This window comes from Meleagris gallopavo, chromosome 2 (genome assembly GCF_905368555.1).
Source record: "Meleagris gallopavo chromosome 2, MGAL_WU_HG_1.1, whole genome shotgun sequence".
Lineage (NCBI taxonomy): Eukaryota > Metazoa > Chordata > Aves > Galliformes > Phasianidae > Meleagris > Meleagris gallopavo.
In genome coordinates this window covers 34957492-34971656 of record NC_139405.1, presented here as the reverse complement: position 1 = coordinate 34971656, position 14165 = coordinate 34957492, and the positions used below count along the sequence as shown (strand labels likewise).

General features: G+C 42.2%; 1 long non-coding RNA gene across 3 annotated transcripts in view; it reads left to right on the top strand.

Annotated features, from left to right (window-relative positions):
* The window catches only part of LOC116216313 (uncharacterized), a 56321-nt gene that overhangs the window by 2934 nt on the left and 39222 nt on the right, over window positions 1-14165 (top strand). Inside the window, exon 1 of one of the 3 annotated variants that reach the window (XR_014882129.1) lies at window positions 5367-5676. The exons of the other annotated variants lie outside the window; for them this stretch is intronic. This is a non-coding gene — a long non-coding RNA (uncharacterized LOC116216313). Of the gene's footprint in view, window positions 1-5366; window positions 5677-14165 lie in introns of those variants that run through there. 3 annotated transcript variants of the gene reach the window in all.

Below are 14165 nucleotides of genomic sequence, written 5' to 3'. Positions count from 1 at the left end.
CTGCATGTTTAGGCGCTGTGGGTTTTTTTTCTATTGTTTTGAGTGCCCAACTGTTGCAGGTTGGAGACTGGTTTGTGCCCCATTCCTTGTACGTGCTACTTACACAGCAGTGAATAGACTGGAAGTTCCTCTGCAGTTGGGCATGTCATGCTGGATCTCGTTTCAGAACAGCAGCTTGGGAAGGCAACTTTTAACTGATTGACTAGTGTCTTTCCCGCTTTTAAATGAATGTATGTTAGCTGGAAAAATGTTCAAAGTTTTGTTTCATGCAAGCACCTTCGAAAACACGCATTCAAGTCCTCCTGTCTTTTCAGTGCCTACTATACAAATATGGCTTGGAACTTAGTGGATATGCTGAGATAAATGATAACTTTTTTTTTTTTTTAACAATGATCCTTGTGAAATGAATTGTTTTGCTTTGAACACCTCTGTAATATCTTATTTTTCCTATTTTGGTATATCCTTTTACATTTGTGTGTCCCTTGAGAATCACACTGGTGGTGACCCGGCTGGCACAGGGTGCTGGGAGGCAATAACCTGATTACAAAAATGTGATTGAATAATCTAACATGCCCAGCAGAGGCTTCAGACTAAAAGACTGGGCTTAGAATCTTATTCTCGTGAAGCCTACAGTATGTAAGTTTACATGAAGTATGTGCTGGAAAAAATTGTTTCAGTTCTGTAGTGGATGTGTTAACTTTGGTTGCGAAGGTGATAGTTCTTAAAGAGAAACTTGTGCTGACTGTGCTACTTTCTTGGTCTGGAAATTCTTTTTACCTTGCAAATCCCATAGAAAGCATGCTTTAGTGACTTGTCATGCTGAATGCTTCAGGTTGATGAGATTTATTATTTCAGGAAGGCTAATAGATAGCTTAATGACAACCTTATTAAGGTTGAAATGATCAAGAAAGAAAATACTTCCATAGCATCTCATCTGGACCATCTATACCTCTGTGACATGTCTACGTTATTCCTGTAGGTACTTTTTAATCCTTCCATTCTCACAAATGTTAAGAGACTTGCTGAAATTACTTCTGGAGATCTGATGTTAAACAGATCCACAAAACTCTTTAATTCATAACGGTATTCAGTGTAAGATTATTGAAGACATGGCTATATCTGGCTCAAGAAGAAAGAATATATGTACGGGAATAAAACTGAGATTTTTTTGCTCTAGAATGTTTATTCCCTAAGAACTCTAGTATCTACTATATACCTAGCTCTTGCCCAAGTAGAGATATTTTGACTATGCCAAGACACTAGTAGATGGGCTTACTTGGTTGGAATGCTCCTAATTTTTTTATTATAGTGAATGATGAATGTATACCTTGTTCACTTTTGGTTTGCGGCCATGCAGGGGCAAAGTGATTAGTAAAAGACATTTACTTGTCTTATCTTTAGCTAACAGTCAGTGTTAACATATGACAGTGTGTGAGACTGCTTTTATTAGTGCTATTTTCCTTAAAATTTTCAACCTCTGGCTAAAATTTTTGAGTCCTAGCAAAGAACCTTGGAGACTTTTCCTTAAATAATGTTGACTACTGTAAAGTATGGTGGATGGCTGCAAAGAGCAGGGCCTAGTATATAGGTGTCTCCCTGTAAACTAGTAAACATATTTTTCCAGTATTTGGGAATGTTACTGTTCTCCTTATGTCTTTAGCATGCTTCCCTACTTCATTTGGGCAGTACTGGCAAACAGTAGAGTAAAATCTACCGAAGGATTAGGGTAGGAAAAAGATTGATTTGTGTGCCATTACTTGTTGTCAGAAGTAACTCTACAAGCTTAGAAATTTAGTTATACCTCTGAGTTCAACTATTAAATTAGCAGAGTTTAAACTAAGCTATTTTATGTGCCCTGAAACAGTTCTCACATAATCACTAGGGCACTACTGAGGGTTGAAGGAATAAAGGTTTTACAACCCATATAGTTTTTCAGTTGTAGAAGCAGTTTGCTGCAGGAATAAGATCCTCAGAATGTCTAGCATACCAACTTTGAAAACACCTAGGAAGTTCTCACAGTTTTGTGGTGTGGTTTTTTTTTTTTTTTTTTTTCCTCAGACTCCCAGGTTTCATTAGGGAGTAATAGTTTAGTCATTGCTGCACACTTGCAAACATCTCAAACTAGGTGCTCTTGCTCTTTAGAAGGTTGATCTAGAAAGGATGCTCCCATTGCACCAAGTACGCATAGCTTTGTGCAGAACACAGCTCTAACTGCTTGTTAATGATGGGCTGGAAGGGTAATGCTGCCTCCTCCCAACACTGTAATTAAGAACCTGTTGTCCAGAGCATTAGCAAGAGAGGAGACCTAGATTTGGTTCCTGTAAATCTTTGTTTGTGAAGTCTCAAATCACATTTTTTGCTTTCCAGTTATGTCTCCACTCCCAAGTCTGTCTACTATGAAAATAGATCAGGTTTGTGTTCATTCTTCACAAAGATGGAAAAGGAGGCAATCTTTTGGGACCCTTAGTGTGATGCATTTGTTATCTTCTTAGCAGCAGCCATACCTGTCATTAGGAAATAAGCATGCAAAAATACCAATCTTTGACTGTATGATATGCAAATTATTTGGATAAAGGGCAGGTAGTCAGCCTTAACTGCAGTATCTGTTACTTCTGGTATTCATTTCTTGCAGTTAGCTGTTAAACAACAGCTGTCCCATTTTAATGAGCTTTAAAAAAAAAAATAGCACATCATCTCATTATTTCCGTCTTTCCTAATAGGCCCATTTTAAAGGCCTTCAGTTAGCAGCTCTTGTGATTTATGCCAAGCAGAACTCATTTCCATGACTATTAGGATCATTTGCAGAGAGTTACATATAACACAGCATACATTTGGTGTGAACCCTCTCTGACAACTCATTTTTCTGTTGGCAGTGGCTTGTATCACAGAAGCACTGTGACCATCTGTGGATCTCCCTGCATCTGTGTGTACAGAAATACTGTATAAAACCCAAAAGGTTAAATGAAAAGATCTACTGCCATAAAAACCAGAGCAGCTCTGTTCTTTTAAATGTGCTAAGTCCCATTCAAAATTTCATAATGGAAGAGACTCTCATTTTGCCCTGTATTGGACATGCATACATACATCCCAAACCAAATAGCTATTTCAGATGCTTGAGGAGGATGAAATATGTGTCTGCTGGGTGTCTAACAGAATTTTTCTCTAAGATTAAGAAACAGCACAATCTCAACTTTAATTCTCCAAATTTGCAAATGGGTAGCAATTTTGAAGGCTAAACAAGGCATAAGCATTCAGAGCTTCTGGGCTTTACTCATAAGACACAGTAAGGAGGGCATTCAGCTCAGTGTAGGTTCTTGCATAGTACAGACCTGCCATCAAGACTCCAATCCCACAATTGTTTTCTGACAGATAAATAGGATAGCAAAGCTCGACCTAGTAGTCAGTATCAATGTGTAATGATTTACCAGTTTTTGCAATCCTCACTCTCTGAATTGAGACATGCTCTGAGCAGATTTTAGTATTACCTAGAAGTAAGACACATTGAATTTAAGTAGGGTTATGACCCCAAGCCAACAGAGGCAGTAAAGGTGATTAGAGTCACTAAAGGAGTTTAAAAACTCAGGCCAAACTTTCTACTTAATGAAACAAATACACTTTAGTATCTATCTAAACAGTAGATGTTATGGTAAAGGAAGGAGTCATGAATTCTGACCCCGCACATATGAATTACAGAGACTTACTTTTGATTGTATTTTTCATAGAACCATAATTTTTTTGATTGTATTGTAAGAGAATGATACTTTAGATAATGTAAGTTATGCCTGTCAGAGCTCTTCCAGGTTGATGATTTTTTTTCCCCATGTCACTGGGACTGATTACAGGGCACAGATGTTTAGCTGCAAATGATATATGATGTTATATTGGCCAACAAAGGACTTTTCCCTTAAGTATTTTTCCTGTGCTTTGTTCACCTTTCACTGTGTTCCTCTAGAGCCTCCTGCCTGTTGAAACAGCTCTCACCAACATCAGCTTTTCATTACACTTTCTTTTCCCTGAATTAATCTGTTGCCCAGAGCTATAACCTGAACACATCTAGGGGCTGAAAAGAGTTCTAAAATTAAATCCCCGCAGAGAAGCTGCATTTGTTCTTTTCCAAATAACTAAAAAATGAGTATATCCCTTTCAGAAACAAAGGAATTGATCCTGCAGAGAAATTGATGCTGCTATTTCTTGTGAAGGGGACAGCAGAGAAGCCAAATGCTGCTTCATACTGCTAGAGACCTTGGAGCAAAAGGCAAAAGAACTGTACCTAGCTTTGTACTTCCAGTTACATGCAATGGGAGTGTGAGAGTCAAGCTGTGTGGTGTGCTTGACATGCTTGATGAGGTGTCATTCAGAGAGACCCAGACAGGCTTGATCAGTGGGCCCAGGTGAACCTCAGGAGATTCAACAAATCCAAGTGCAAGGTCTTGCACCTGGGTCATGGCAACCCCTCTGTCAGTACAAGCCCTGCAAAAAGGACCTGGGGGTACTGGTAGATGGCAAATTAGACATGAGTCAGCAATGTGTCCTTGTAGCCCAAAAAGCCAACCGTATCCTGGGCTGCATCAAAAGAAGTGTGGCCAGCAGGATGAGTGAGGTGAGTCTGCCCCTCTGTGCTGGTGATACCTTACCTGGAGTACTGCATCCAGATGTGGAGTCCTCAGTACAGGAAAGTTGTGGACCTGTTGGAGTGTGTCGAGAGGAGGGCCACAAGAATGATCCAAGGGAATGGAACACCTCCCCTGTTAGGTCTGACAGAGAGCTGGGACTCTGGGGAGACCTGAGAGCTGCCTTTCAGTATCTAAAGGGGAGCTGTAAGAAGGAAGGGGACAGAATCTTTAGCAGGGTTTGTGGTAATGGGACAAAAGGAAATGGTTTCAAACTAAAAGAGGGAAGATCTAGACTGGGTATAAGAGAGAGTTCTTTACAGTGAGTGTGGTGAGGCACTAAAACAGGTTGTCCAGTTGTGGATGCTCCATCTTTGGAGGTATTCAAGATCAGGCTGAACGGGACTCCGAGCAACCTGATGTAGCTGTAAGTGTCCCAGTTCACTGCAGAGGAGTTGGACTAGATGGCCTCTTTAATGAATTTATGACTCTAAATGACCATTTTCATTTTCCTTGGGAGATCAAACAGCTCTGAAGTTCTGGATTATGTTTCTCCTTTGTTTACAATTGTACTTCAAATCCCAAGCTTTTTCACTGAATGGACATATTATAGAGATGTGCATATCTGCCTGGCCGACTACACATGCTACCCTCTGCATGGCAAATAACCCTGCTGCAGGATGAGTCATTCTGTTTCCACTGTACATTTCTACTAGAAAAACCATTTTTCAGTAGCTTGGCAGGGAAAGCAGTGGCCAGCAGAAGGTGAGATCAGCCCATATTTACTCCAGCTTAAGCTGCACTACACTGGGAACATGTATCTTTAGACAAGAAGAAAAAAACAAGAGACAAAACAAAGCATTCCTCCTTCCCAGAACTGTATAACGGCGACTGCAAAACACGCGCGTGTGACAAAAACAGAGCCGCGCGCCGGCCGCCATTTCAGCACCCACCTGGTGGGCAGCGCCGGGGCGGCTGCACAAGATGGCGGCTGGCCGCGGGTGGGGTCAGACGTGCTGTGCCACGTGCCGGCGCGGCTGCAGAAGTTTCCAGAGCCTCGTGTAAGGTAAGGCAGCGGCGGGCCGGGTTTGGCAGGTTGGTTTGTTGGTTTCTATCCGTGGTGCAGAGCTAGATGGGGCCTGTTTTCTGTTGGTGTGTGGTGTTGTTTTTTGTCCAGGATGTGGGACATAGGCAGCAGATGCCTCAAGGTGCTTTTGTTTCCCTCGGAGCTTTGGTAACTTGTGCTCATTTGGCGCAGCCGATCATAAGCAAACAAAACCTTGGGAGTGAGCTGCTTGCTTGGTGGTGTAATCTGAGTGTGCTTGTGGTACAAGAGGTGATATCTTGGGAAGTCATTTAGGACAGAAAATAGTTTCAAGAGTATTGCAGATTTCTGTGCGACTAAACGTAGGATAGAAATGAATGTTTTAACTGAAATTATTGGATCCCTTACCGTAGAGCATGGGTGTCCAACCTTTTGGCTGGCCTGGGCCAGCTGAACAAAGAGGAATTATCTTAGACACATTTAAAGTATATAATATAGTTATTGTATAAAAGTAACAAAGCCTATTTTGTTTTTTAACATTAAAAAAAATTATTAAAGCATTTAAAAAAGAGCAACCACAACACAGCACTGGTGGGATATGTGACCTTCTTTCTATGAAACTGATGCATCAGTCTGGTTCGCTGGCAGTGGCTGTGGTTCTTAGTGTGCTCTGAAGGCATTTTTTTGGATTTTTGATGAAGCTTACTCTTTCTGTGCTTCATCCTTGGAAAGGTTGTTTAGAAATGTATGTACTGCATGAGGGCAATCACAGGAATAAGGCGTGACTGTGAAGCAAGAGATGTTTCTTGCTGGTAAGGGGGGAGGCTTGTAAAAATCTGGTGAAGAGAAACACTCACATTATTGAGTTGAATGTCTGATGGCAGCTCTATACATTCCATTTGAAAATTTGCAGGCAGTTTATTTTGTTGACTGAAAGTGGAGTGCCAAATATACAAAAAAAAATTTTTCCCAATATTGAAACCTATTATCAAATTTCTTTATGGAATTTGAGAAGGACTAAAAGGAAGGCTGTATTGTTTTCACTATTCACAGTACTGTGCTTATCTAAGCTATGAAAATACTCAAATTTATTTGCAGAACTTGAGTTACTACTGCATTGCACTCTTCCCTTGTCCTGATTTCAGTGGAGACAGTGTTAATTTTGCACCAGTGTTTGGTTGTTGCTCAGTGATGGGTGTGTGCCTGGGGCTGAGCCAGGCTGCATGAGGGGGAAGAGCTACCACTGTGCTGATGCAGGGGTGCATGCAGCCTTTGTCTTAGATGTGCCTCTGTTAAGTCATCCAGGCTCCTGATGCTAATTTCCTGTAACTGAGTTTATATCTGGTGTTGTTAATTTTGCTTCCTTCATTTTACCAATGCAGTAGTTTTGCAAAGAGCAAGAAACTGCATCAGTCTTTGTACTAGAGCCAGTAACTGATCTTTTCACAAGAACAAGTGTAGATCACTGTTGCCAAACTTCATTGTGGTGCCTGTGATTATTTTCTCCCTTTATGGTGGTTGTGGACCATGTGGTGTTGATAATAAAAAAACAGGCGAGTCATACTGATTTCCAGAGTTAGGAATGTGTGCTGTTCTCTTCTGTCACACTACTGGGATCCAGTGGTAATGATCTGGCTGGTAGCTAAACTGAGGGTTTTGCTCTTTGCAGGGGATTCAGTCTTCTTTTGTCATTACTCAAAAGCAATTCAACCTGGCATTTTGCCCTTCAATTGTCACAGGGGAATTAGTAATGTATTGCTGTACTGCTTCGTGGGCATCATTTATATATGAAATTAAAACAGTTGTTCTGCCATCCCCCAAGTTTCTATGTAATATTTAACAATTTAAGTAGGAGAATCTGATCTCTGCGTGAAGCTTGAAGTGAGTAAATGAATGTGAATATGGGATAAGTACCTGCAAAGGTACTGGTGTAGTTGCTATTACTATGTAATAGCACAGATGCATTCCTGGAAGCTCACGTTATGATAGGAGTGTGGCTGCCATACAGTGGAGATGCTACCTGTAATGCTATAATAGGATAATAATAGTAGGCTGGCAAAGTCTTTGGGTACAGCAAATGACAACGAGCCCAAATACAGCAGCTATGGATGCTGAAATGAAGGAAGAGAACTGCTTACTTTTGAATGGCCTCAGGTAGGCAGGGATCTCTGGCAAAAGATGCCCTCACCTCCACTGCCAACCCTTAAATGAAGTGTGGAAAGAGAGTGGATCCTGGCTCCACTCCTGATCGCTCAGGTGGATTGCATGCACTTGAGCTCCCCTGGGTTGGCCTCACCTCAGTTACTGTCTCAGTGACTGTCTCAGCTGTGACTTAGCATTTCCACTACACTACCATATTCTAGGAAACTGAAAATCCCTGTTTTTTTTCACTGTTGACTCTCTTAATTACTTCTGGAGTCCCATGTTCTCTGATTCTGGACTATTTCTGTGTTGCCTTTCTTGGTTGCTGTACGTCATAAAATAGGGGAGAACCTTAAGTATGGTGTATGAGGCAAGGCTGTGGTGCAGATCAAGTTTCCAAGTTTTGCACCATGTTTTGAGACTTGTTGAAGAACTGAGAGACACAGGTTATTCCATTATTTCAAATAGTCATTTTGTGAGACTGTTTTTTGTTGGTTTTTTTTTTTTTGGTTGTTGTTTTGGTTTGGTTTTTGTGCGTTTGGGGGTCAGTTGAGATGATAAAGCAGTTTCATGAAAGCATGCAAAAGGCCAAGGGCTGATGCCACATGGACTGCTTTTCAGCTTATTTTCTTCTGTTGTGTGTGTATATGTATATATGTGTGTATATATACACGCACGTGTATATACACACATGTATGCAGGTGTATTCAGCCTGGTAGTCTTCCGTAGCATGGTAAATATGACCTGAAAATATCTCAGTTTGAAACAGGTCTTCATTGTCTTCTTGCTCCTGCCCGTTGTTTTGAGAACTAGTTGGTGTAAAACTTTGTGAGTGCACTTACAATGACTGTGTTACCAGCCGTAGCCCTGACAGTGGGCCTACAGATGGATGTTGCTGATAGTTGAGCTGCTCAGTGTAGGAGCTGAAAAATACTATGCAGTGTTGCTGAGTAGATTTTTCATCCCTTAAGCTCAGATGTTAAAAAAGATGAGGCAATATGAATATAGGTGTTTCCAGGCTTAGTTATAATGTCATCTGTTTTCAAGGTGGCACGTTTCTTTATGTCAAGCTCCTTATTACTTTCCACTGTTACTCCAAGCAGGAGGATAGGGAAAAGAAGGGGAAAAAAAACAAAGAAAAAAAAAAAAAAAGTAATGAAAAGTGTCTTGCAGGATTTGCATTGGTGCTCTGACGGGGAGGGAGATGATCATTCTCTCCCTTGGAACAAAGCAGAAGACCAAGAGTGCTTAAGTCTAGGCAATCAGTTGGCAGAAAATTGGTACCTGTTGCTCTTAAAAGATCAGAAGTGGAAATGAGATGAATCCTTTAAGTAGGATTTGTGGTGATGTAAAATATGGAAGAATATTTTTATACCACCTGGAAGTACCTAAATACCTCAGCATACTAGGCTGCACCTGTTTGCACTGGAGAAGAGATGACAGAATTGTAGGACTGTATCCAGGAGTGGTGGTCAGAGGCTCTGTGTTTGGATGGAGATCAGTGACACCTGGTGTCCCTCGGGTCAGCACTGGGATACTCTGTACTATCTGTATCAGTGACATTAGCAGAAGGATTGAGTGCACCCTCAGCAACTTTGTGGATGACATTAAGCTGTGTGGTGTAGTTGACAGCTTAGTGTCTGCTAAACCAAGGAAGAGGCATGCCAATCAGAGAGACCCAGTCAGGCTTGAGCAGTGGGCCCAGGTGAACTTCAGGAGGTTCAACAAATCCAAGTGCAAGGCCTTGCACCTTGCAGAATTGGCACAGATATTTAAATTAAAGATATACAGTGAATTTACTCAGACCTTTAGCATCAGGTACTCCTGATGTATGAGCTCCTTTGAGCTGTGACAGTTCTGATACTTGGCAATCTCTAAAGTGTTACACTTCAGAGCCAGCAGTTCCTAATGTAGCTGAACATTAGACAGTAAGGATTTGAGTTACTGTGTGCTCGTCTGGGTCACTTGGGGACTGGGGCTTGTTTTGATTCACAGATGCTCCAAAGATCTTTAATTTGACCTCAGCCGAGCCAAAAGTTGTTAAAATGTTATTTTTTTTCTAATAAATCACCAGCCACAGGATCATACTGGCCTGCTTACAGATGTGGTATGTATGAAGTCAGGCGGTATTTGGTTCTGAAGAAATAGGGTCAATAACTGAGACAGAGCGATACTGAGCTTACAAGGAGAATGTCGCTTGGTTGAGATTGCGTTCCCAGGCGCTCCGACTGCAGGGTGGTTTGCCTCTGGAGTGCGCTGGTGCTGTCCTGCACTTCTGTTCAGGACACTGCAAATTTGTCTAATGAGGCTCCAGCAAATGCTGCAGACTAATCTTTTGGCCATTGTTCAGACTGCAGCCTATATCTCATGGAGCCCTTTTACACAACGTCTGGTTACTCTTAAGCATCCATCTAGGACTGTACTGTACACCTGATTCTGGCAAGTGACCTTTCTGATCCTTGCGGAGAATTTCCTTCATCACACGTGAGCATCTGTGGGTCCTGTGAAAACACCAGTTGGTGCAGGACCTGCTCTGAGCACGTCCCTCTTCAAGTTTTGTGTTTGTTAGAGAGTCTGCCTTTGTTCTTAAGGAGATGCTGTTATGTGTAACAGGTGTGCAGTATCAGGTGAGGCAAAAATCCAGAGGAACCAGACAGCATATTTAGATAATGACTTTTTCCAGATGGGAGCTCCTGATTGTCTCATTAATCACTTAGCTATTAATATCATTCCAGCACAATTCCTGTATGTGTTCCAAAAGCCATAATGGTAGTAAACCCATCTTGCTCATTACTCATCTAACCAAATTCAGAACAAGCTAACAAAAGTAGGTGGAATTGCAAATAAGTAGTATAATAGAATATATATAGCTTGCAGGAGCTGACTTTTCTCTTTCTTCTTCACTAAAATGGCAGTGGAACTGCATTTGATACTGTCTCCCACGACATCCTTATAACAAAGCTGAGGAAGTGTGGGATAGACGAATGGACAGTGGGGTGAGTTGAGAACTGGCTGACTGGCAGAGCGCAGAGGGTCGTCGTTGGTGGTGCAGAGTCTGGCTGGAGACCTGTAGCCAGTGGTGTCCCCCAGGGGTCTGTGCTGGGTCCGGTCTTGTTCAACATCTTCATCAATGACCTTGATGAGGGGATGGTGGCCGCCCTCAGCAAGTTTGCTGATGGTACGAAGTTGGGAGGATTGGCTGACACGCCTGAAGGCTGTGCTGCCATTCAGCGAGACCTGGACAGGCTGAAGAGCTGGGCAGTAGGAAACTGGATGACGTTCAACAAAAGCAAGTGTAGAGTCTTACACCTAGGGAGGAATAATTGCATGCACCAATACAGGCTGGGGGATGAGCTGCTGGAGAGGAGCTCTGCAGAGAGGGACCTGGGCGTCCTGGTGGACGACAGGTTGGCCATGAGCCAGCAGTGTGCCCTCGTGGCCAAAAAGGCCAATGGCATTCTGGGGTGCATTAAGAAGAGCGTGTCCAGCAGGTCGAGGGAGGTGATCCTCCCCCTCTACTCTGCCCTGGTAAGGCCTCATCTGGAGTACTGTGTCCAGTTCTGGGCTCCCCAGTACAAAAAAGACAGGGATCTCTTGGAAAGAGTCCAGCGGAGGGCCACAAAGATGGTGAAGGGCCTGGAGCATTTCCCCTATGAAGAAAGGCTAAGTGAACTGGGTCTGTTTAGCCTTGAGAAAAGACAACTGAGAAGGGACCTGATCCAGGTTTATAAATATCTGAGGTGTGGCGGCCATAGCGGTGAGGCCAGTCTCTTTTCAGTGGTACGTGGAGACAGGACGAGGGGAAACGGACATAAGCTGCAGCATAGGAAGTTTTGCACGAATGTGCGTAAGAACTTCTTCACGGTGAGGGTGACGGAGCACTGGAACAGGCTGCCCAGGGAGGTTGTGGAGTCTCCTTCTCTGGAGATATTCAAGTCTCGCCTGGACGCCTACCTGTGCGACCTGGTGTAGGGAACCTGCTTTGGCAGGGGGGTTGGTCTTGATGATCTCTAGAGGTCCCTTCCAACCCCTACAATTCTGTGATTCTGTGACTCTGTGAACGAGTTCTGTCTTACTTGAACTGCTCATCCTGGCATTTGTTATTAGTGTGATTTGTCTGTCCATGGTATGCCAAAGGCAGCAATGTGCAGTCCTGACAATATGGACTTTATGCTGAAGATCACAATTTTGCCATTTTGATGGCTGTTATGTTTTGTTTTTAGATTATTCCAATATATCTTTTTACATTTGGTTCACAGTAACAACTGTGAGCATGCTTTCTTGTGGTTATTGCCATCTTTTCATGTGACTGTTAAGGTAAGCCAGTATCTATGAAGTGTTTTGTCCTTTATTAAATGTTAAGTTGTAGTATCTGGCTGCATGATATTGCAATAATTTAGAATGCTTTTCTCCAAGTCAGATGATCAAGAAAACAATGGTGATCCTGCTGTCAGTTTGATATTTGGAAAGAAACTGGGGTGTGGAATTTACAGGATGGTAGACACAGATTGGAATGCTGTTTTTATTGCCTGTGTCCATTTTCTTCAGCCAGTACCACCAGCCTCCCCCATCTCAATTTTCTGTGCATGTAGACCAAAGACCTTTTTGTCAAATGGAAAGGGATCAGGGTTGTACCTTGGACTGGAAAATGCCGAGCCATAGGTTTTGCTGCTTTACATGTCTGTAAGTACTGGCAGCACTGCTAATAGAGCTGCTGTCCAATTTGGAAGGGCCATCCATGAAAGTCGTGACTTCAACTCTAAATGCTGTATCAGGATGAAATGGAATTAATTTGTTGATCCTTTTCTTCCTGCGGTTACCACATTGACCAAAAGCACCACTTAAACCAGAAATTAGTTTATATGAGCAGTTCTGTAACATAAGCAGTGCATAGCTGTAGTAGTATGTGTGTTGAGATGCTTTTAAGCATTTACTAGCATTTAAAATGAGCTTGCTTAAGCTCGTTTTGCTGCACAAGATGTCACCTTTCTGGTAGCTCATAAGTCCCTTGAAAGTCCAGCATTAATATTTTGTTGGCTGATTGTAGTCTTTGGGAGTACTGTGTTACACCAACAGTAAAAACCTGTTTGATGACTTAGTGCTCTACTGATTGATTCTGGCTATAATCATTGGAAGGATAGAGAATAGAGGCTAGAATATGACCTTCTGGTACTGAGACCAATTGTGTAGCATGTTGAAGGGATTGTTCAACCATTGACTGCAGGAGTGATGTGCTTCAAAAGTTTTATTGTAATGAGCCAAACATCCGTGATGTGTGTCTTTCTGGCTCTCCTGTTGAAGTCCATAATATGTTTCCACTGACCTGGATTAGTAGGCTTTGGAGACAGCTTAAAACCTGGGCTGTCTTCAGAGGAGTTCTCTTTAGTTGCACCAGTTTGATAATGGGGCAACAACGTGAGGTTTGCACAGTTCGGGAGTCTGTCACAGCGCAGTATTAGTGTGTTATGTCCATCTGCCCCTTTAAAAAGTGTACCATTTAAAAACCAGTGCTTTAAAGAAAAAGGCATCTGGGGGGAGGTGATAAAGTGTATCAGCACAGTCCAGAAGTATGCCATAGCTAATTTGCTATTGCTTTTTCTCTGTTACACGTGCCATCGCTTGCTGGGTTCTTCCACTGCAGCATGCGACAAATACATTTGTGGCACTCAGTAAGTAGTGAGCATTGGGACTCAAAATTTATCAGAGGTTAGAGAGGACTCTTCATTTGTGAGGAGCTGCAAAATTCTGAGTTTGAAATGTCAACATCTTCAGGAATCAGTGCCCTACCTTATTAGGTTATATCCCTTCTGTTCCTTATGGTGGACTGCTTGGCCCACAGATGCATCCCTTTGTGGAAAACGTTTTCCCCTCCTAAGCAGAGAAACAAGGTCTTTGGGTAGAGAATTCCTGTTACTATTGTTCTTACTTTCATAATGCAGTTTTTAGGATGTGAGGGAACCTGGACTATCATATAGTACAGATTGTTTTCCTTTCGTGCATTAATTTTTCAAATGCTTTCTTGCTCTTTGAGATCTAATGGGAGGTTGATAGCCTTACTTTACATTGAATTAGAGCTGCAAATAAAATTCTGGGCCATTGATTCAGGGTGTGCTGTCATTTCTGGCTGTATCCTAAAACAAACTATTCTGAGATTGAGGAAAATAGCCAGAGGTGGAGTATTAGAACTGAAAGCATCAGAAGGAGAGAGCAAGGGAGGGAGGCTGATATGCAATAGGCCGACAAGTCTTATTCTTTAATAACCAGAGGAAGTAATAGAAAAGGGAGAAGAAATTACTCGTTCTTTTATGCAAATTTCCAAGCATGAAAATCTGCTGTACATTTTCACACTTAATGATACTTGCCTGTAT